We start from the raw sequence: 7,645 nt of genomic DNA on the forward strand, positions 1-7,645 counted from the left end.
CGGCCTATGCATAGTCTTATCAACATACTACTTAATAACCTAAGGCAGGTTCCACGCGTGTGCTCATATGATGGGGACCATGGGACAATAACATAACAACATGCAACTCAAACCAATCATAGCAATTCACCAATTATGAATAGGACAACAACAATCGACTCAGACAAAAAGAAGATGCAAGAAACCATTGGGTAATAATCATAGCATCAAACACCATGTTCAAGTAGGGGACTATGGTGGGTTGCGGGAGAGTAGACCACTTAATACTAATAGAGAGCGAGGAAAGTGATGAAGATCTCGGTGAAGACGATGACACTGATAAAGACGATTGCCACAGTGATGATTCCCCAGTGGCACTCTGGCAGCACCGGGAGAGAGGGGAGAGAGGCTCCCCTCCTTTTCTGTCTTCCATGGCCTCTCCCCTAGATAGGAAGAGGTTTCCCCCTCTGGTCCTTGGCCTCAATGGCTCCCGGAGATGCGAGAGAACCTCTGAGATTGGATATCTTCTCTCTCCATTTCTTTGTTTTTCGGTACTGTTTCTGTGGCCAAGCACTATTTCTTAAATATCAAGAGATCCATAAATCCGATTGGTCTGAAATTCTAAGTGTATTTTTTCTCAAAAATTAGCTTTCTTTCGGCGAAAGAAGAGCATGAACCGACCTCCAGAGCCTCCACACGGACACCCCAAGAGGCCTAGGCCCTGGCTGCAAGCCTAGGCCATGTGGGGCATGATGAGAACATTATTGCAGAGAAGCCTAGCTATGGGGTGGAAAAACTGGTCTTACTGGCTTTTTCTATGGTGGTATGTAGGTTGTAGGTTGTAGTTCACAAGTAGTTTAGGTGCCACTTTTATTACAATCCATCAAGGGCCGAAAGAACAAAAAGCATGAGAATGATTAGTCCATCGTTAGGCAAAGTAATACAATTGTTGCCGCCCTCGAAGAACACACTTTTGTCCTCCTACCCACTATTTCTACATCCATTTCAATGGTGCGAGAAGTGTTCCTTCATGCCTCCCATTCACATTGTTCCCACCACACTGCTCTCTCCCTCCCTCCCTCCCTCCTCTCTCTCTCTCTCTCTCTCTCTCTCTCTCTCTCTCTCTCCTTGTGTCTCGCGTCAACTCCTTACTTTGTCCACTAGTAGTAACATATTTAGGAGGCTACAAGAAAACTAATAGAGAGGGAACACAACCTTTATAAGGGCAAGTCATGTGTGGACCTTGGAAGGTGGTGACCAAGTTAGCCATCCATCAATTAAATGTGAACTAACATTTAGTACAAATGAAATCTCAACATTAAGGTTGTTCGGTTTATGGTCTTAGCATATAATATATACCGAAAAATATATTTCATTCATAATATTCATCCATGCCTTATCTTGGCTGAACCACACATTTTAAGCTACATCCCCACTCAACTGTCAATAACAAATATCATTTTCTGTATCCGACATAGCAACATTGTTCTATGAATTTCCATGTACCTGCGTTGTAGTACAAGTATGCAAAGCAATATTGGTAGTAAAAAAATGTCAGATCAGGAATGGAACGTGTCCAACACAAATGCTTAAGTTTATTCACAGGAAATTCGCATCCCTGCTGCAAATGCTTACCGGTTATTTGTCCAATACGCACTAAACCAAGAAAAAATTATGAAGAACTGCAACAATGCGACCGGCAGACACATCTTTTGAACTACTTACAAAAGAAACATCATCAGACGTAGTAACGTGATCTAATATCCACACGAAGAGACTAGAAAAGAGCAAACCATAGAAGAAAAACACTTTTTCTTTTAGTTTCACCTAGGCCACATCCCCTAGCAGCATGCTAGCAGAACGACAATGATGCGGTCCTCAACCGCTGCCTTCTGCCCAAGCACCCTGCTGATAGTAGATGCTGCCCCACGGTAGTGCTTGGTTGATGCAGAGGTGGAAGAAAATGATGGAGGTTGTTAGGAATAGGCAACTTGTATTCCCATGAGGCCATAGGCCGATATATATATACATGTACAGGTGTGGAATATATGCAGGAAACCCCTTATACAACGGGATAAATACAAAGGGGTACATGACTTATATTATAACTCTAACACCCCCCCTCAAACTGATGGTGGATGAACAACACTGAGTTTGGAGAGATAAAAGCCATGTTGTGCTCTAGTCTGAGCCTTCGTCAGGAAATCCGCCAACTGTAACTCGAAAGGCACATACTGAAGAGCAATAACCTGATCCTGCACACCAGCGCGCACATAGAAAGCATCAACACCAATATGCTTGGTGAGCTCATGCTTCACAGGATCGCGTGCAATGCTAATAGCACCTGTACTGTCAGATAAAAGCAGAGTCGGTGTAGTGACAGAAACACCAAAATCCTGAAGTAACCACCGTAACCAAGTCACCTCTGCCGTCAAAAGAGCCATTGCTCGCAACTCAGCCTCGGCACTCGAACGGGAAACTGCAAGCTGTTTCTTCGTCTTCCAGGCAATGAGAGAACCACCAAGAAAAACACAGTAAGCAGAAAGTGAACGGCGATCGGAAGGATCACTAGCCCACGTAGCATCCGAATAGGCCTGGAGCTGTAAAGAACTGGAGCAAGGAAAGAATAGACGGTGAGAGATCGTGCCTCGAAGATATCGAAGAACACGAATGAGATGACTATAGTGAACCGAGGTGGGGGCAGAGACAAACTGACTCAGAATATGAACCGGATAAGAGATGTCCGGACGAGTGACAGCTAGATAGACAAGACTGCCAACAAGATGACGATAACGCGTTGGGTCAGGGAGAGGATCACCATCAGTAGCACGAAGGTGAACATTGAGCTCCATAGGAGTCTCAACAATGCGCTCGTCAGTAAGAGCAGCACGAGCAAGAAGATCCTGGATATACTTTTCCTGGGATATAAAAAAGCCATCAGAGGTAGAAGAGACTTCAATCCCAAGAAAGTAGCGAAGAGGTCCAAGATCAGACATAAGAAACTGCTCACTAAGATGGGCCTTTACAAAGGAAATATACTCGGGGTCATCCCCCGTGATGATCATGTCATCAACATAAAGAAGAAGAAGAGTCCGACCACGAGGAGAAAGGTGAATAAACAATGCTGGATCATGAGCACTTGCTAAAAAACCAGCAGCAGTGATCACAGAGGCAAAGCGCTCAAACCAGGCGCGGGGGGCTTGCTTAAGGCCATAGAGAGAGCGACGAAGACGACATACCATGCCATCAGGAACAGAATACCCAGGTGGTCGCTGCATGTACACCTCCTCACGCAGCTCACCATTAAGAAAGGCATTCTTAACATCAAGCTGAGATATAGACCAGTGGCGTGCAGAGGCAACGGCAAGAAGTGTACGAACAGTGGTCATATGAGCCACAGAAGCAAAAGTCTCGTCGTAATCACGACCATGCTCCTGCTGTAAACCACGAGCCACAAGACGAGCTTTGTGATGCTCAAGAGAACCATCGGAGCGAGTCTTAACCTTGTAGACCCACTTACAAGTGATCGGACGGACTCCGGGAGGAAGAGAAACAAGATCCCAGGTACCAGTGCGTTCAAGAGCAGCAATCTCCTCTGCCATCGCAAACTGCCATTCAGGATGAACAACAGCCTGACGGTAAGAAGTCGGCTCAAGAACAGCAGCACCAGCGGTGGGAAATCCAAAGCGATCAACAGGCGGACGAGGACGAGAACGCAAGCCATAAGTAGGCTGAGAGGAAGATGACGACCCATCCACAGAGGCATCGACTGGTCGTGGACGACGAGTGTAATGCTGAGGAAAAGATGGAATAATAGAAGGAGGAATCGGCAAGGTAGAATCAGGGGGTGGCGACGAAGAAGTCACCGGAGATGAAGGTGTAGAATCCAGTGACAGGCTGGGAGAGGAGACCGGGGAGGAAGTCACCGGAGATGAAGGTGGAGAACCCGGTGACATGCTAGGCGAGGAGACCGGGGAGGATGGTGGCTGCAAATCAACTAGATGTGGAGAAGGAGAGGAAGTGGAATGGAGAGGTACAGTCTCGGCGGGGGTGATAGGTGAGTCAGGAAAAGTGAGAAAAGAGATATCCTGCACTGAAAAAGTCGAGGAAGATGGGCGTGGGTAGAAGGGACGAGACTCATCAAAAGTCACATCTCGAGAAATACGCATCCGACGACCAATAGGATCCCAACAACGATAGCCCTTATGCTCATTACTGTAGCCTAAGAAGACACACTCAACAGACTGAGCGGTCAGTTTGGTGCGTTCGCGAGGGGCAAGAAGAACATAGCAAACACAACCAAACGAGCGAAGCAGCGAATAATCGGGAGAACGATCAAAAAGCCGCTCGAAAGGAACACCACCCTGTAGAGCAGCGGAAGGCTGTATATTGATAAGATAGGTGGATGTGGAGACGGCCTCAGCCCAAAAATGAGGCGGGAGAGAGGCAGGAATCATCAATGCACGAGCCGTCTCAAGAAGATGTCGATGCTTTCGCTCAGCCACACCATTCTGAGCATGAGCACCAGGACAAGAGAATTGAGAGAGAGTCCCGTGCTCAGCAAGAACACCACGCAACATCTTAGAGATATACTCGCCAGCGGAGTCAGCACGAAAAACACGAATGGGTGAAGAGAACTGAGTATGAACCATGGCAGCAAAACGCTTATAAATAGACAACACCTCAGAACGAGAAGTCATGAAATAAAGCCATGTGTAACGAGAGAAATCATCTATGAAAATAATATAGTATTTATGACCACCTTTCGAAGCAAAAGGGGCCGGACCCCATACATCAGAATGGACTAAATCGAAAGGACGCTTAGACACTGACTCACTATGTGAATATGGTAACTGAATCTGCTTGCCAAGACGACAACCCTGACACTCTAAAGAGACATCTCCTGAGACAGACCCCAGAAGACCTCGACGAACTAAAGAAGACAACCGAGAACCACACAGATGACCAAGTCGATGATGCCACTGCTGGAAGGAACCAGTGACGGAGGCGACAGAAGCGGAAGAACTGGCGATGGTGGTGGCAGCAGAAGGAACATGAAGCCAGTCCAACTCCCAAAGACCCTGAGAATCACGGCGGCGAGGGCCAGCCCCAACCATAGTGTGCGTGTGACGGTCCTGGACAGAACAAGAGTCAACGTCAAGGATGACGCGACAACCAGAATCCGTAAGTTGACCAGCAGAAAACAAATTCATGGTAAGTCGAGGAACATGAGCAACATCAGGAACAGAATAAGGAGTAGTAAGATTGCCTCTACTAGCACCAGAAAGTGGAGTACCATCAGCAGTGAAGACATGAATAGGAGAATCCAGTGATCGAAGAGAGGACAAAGTGGAAGAATGAGAAGACATATGAAAAGAAGCTCCAGAGTCCAGAACCCATGGGGATGTACCTGACTGTGTAGAGGGTGATTGCTCAGTGTGGGAAGCATCAGTCACAGAACCAGCAGTACCCGTCGAGGAAGAGCCTGAAGCGGCAAGCAGACGCTTAAGTCTCAGAATATCCTGCTCAGTCAAAGCAATGGCTGAAGCTGTCGAGGTAGATGACGAAGTCCCTGAAGATGATGATCGAGCCTTGCGCAGGTGTTTCTTCTTCGTGTAGCACTGAGACTCAAGATGACCATCATTGTTGCAATAGGTGCAATGTGGACGGGGGCGACCCGAGCCTCCAGAAGGAGTGGGCAAGAGCGGCGGAGCACTCGAGCAAGAAGGGGTCGGTGGAGCAGGTGGCGTAGGAGCACGAGTAGCGAGCACAGAGGGAACCTCCAGCAATCCAGCACCACGTAAGCGAGTCTCCTCAGCACGAATCTCAGAAAGCGCCTCCATGAGAGAAATACGGCCACGAGCAAACAACTGAGCACGCCGGGGCTCATACTCCTTACGGAGTCGAGACAGGAACTCATAGACGCGATGAAACTCCAAATTGGCCTGGACAGCCTGGCAACAGGGGCAGGTACGACACCCAGCACTACGGAGAGAATCAAGCTGGCGCCAGATAGCAGAACTCTGTGCATAGAAGTCATCAACAGTAGAGTCACCCTGCTGAAGAGCATGCTCCTGACGGATCACAGAGAGGTATAAGGCATCACCAGAGGGCTGATAGCGCTCACGCAGACGGGTCCACATCTCAAAGACAGTAGAAAGACCCAGAAATTCAGAAGCAAACTGAGGCAGAACACTAGCAGTGAGAACAGCTGCATCACGAGCATCATCATCAAGCCACTGGGCGTAAACAGACAGAGCACAATGATACGTCTGAAGAGCCTCCTCATAAGCCAAAACCCTCTCATCATAAGCACGATCAGCAGCCTCATCAGCAACCTTAGCCGCATCCTTGGCGGCCTGATTAGCATCCGTAGGAAGAACCGATGGAGTTGGAATAGTAGGGGCCACCGGAGGAACTGGACGTGGCGGACAGCAGACCTCGCCAGAAAGAACACCCCAAAGACGGATGCCACGCATGTGAATGCGCATGAAGCCAGTAAACTCGGTGTAGTTAGTACCATCAAAGATCACCGGACAACGAGGGACAGCGACATAGCCCGATGCAGCAGACATTTTTTTTTTAGGAATCCGAAGTCGGGCCTGCGAGCGAGAGATGAGATCGAGCGATCCTGAGGCGGCCTTCGAGCGATTGATGGAGGCCTGCGATGTGATTCAGAGATCGAGCGGGAGCGGCAGCTTGATCACCGATCGGGAGAGGAGAGAGATCGCCCCCTGCGGCCTGCTGCTTCGATCGCCGATCGGGAAAGGTGTTTCCGACGTACTTTGTACGACGCAATTCCGATGACCTGTGTTTTCGGCCGTTGAGATACACGCGTACGTATACAAGGAGCAAGCAGGCAAACAAGCTGGTCAATGGATTCTTGACGTGAACTAGTACATGCACATGCACGTACGAAACAATCACGCCGGCTCCTTGATCGCTGAAGCAACTCGCCGGGAACTCACGCACACACGCGAAACAATACGAAGCGCCGATGGATAGCAATAGGTGCGTGTCGCACCTAATACTTTATTTCTTGATCGATCTGGAGAGGAGGGATCGAACGCACGAGTTGCAGCGTGCGAAAAAATTAACCTAGCTCTAATACCATGTTAGGAATAGGCAACTTGTATTCCCATGAGGCCATAGGCCGATATATATATACATGTACAGGTGTGGAACATATGCAGGAAACTCCTTATACAACGGGATAAATACAAAGGGGTACATGACTTATATTATAACTCTAACAGAGGTTACACCGCCAACATATGGACATGCAGACTGTATAACTCCGCCACGCCAGGCGCGCAATGCACACTATGGGACTCATGTCGATGCTTCCCCAGCCCCACGCGCAATGTATCCACTGTGTTTAGTCTTGGTATTGGGGCTAACAAAATTTGGAAGTTCTTCACTAAGACTGAGTTTGATCATCATATATATTTTTGGCAGTGAGCCAAGGTCAACTGGTTGGGGGAGTGGATGTGCAAATCCAACACCTGAGTTCAAATCCTCATGGAGGCGAATTTAGGTTCCTTTTTATTTTTGAGAACCAGCCTTTCCTGATACTCATGCAATTTATCTAGAGAACCAGGCTTGGTTATTAAGATAAAAATTCGGGTACTCATGATTAATTGTTGTATGCATCTTTAATTGGTGC

This window comes from Triticum dicoccoides, chromosome 3A, assembly GCF_002162155.2.
Source record: "Triticum dicoccoides isolate Atlit2015 ecotype Zavitan chromosome 3A, WEW_v2.0, whole genome shotgun sequence".
In the NCBI taxonomy this organism is placed as follows: Eukaryota; Viridiplantae; Streptophyta; class Magnoliopsida; order Poales; family Poaceae; genus Triticum; species Triticum dicoccoides.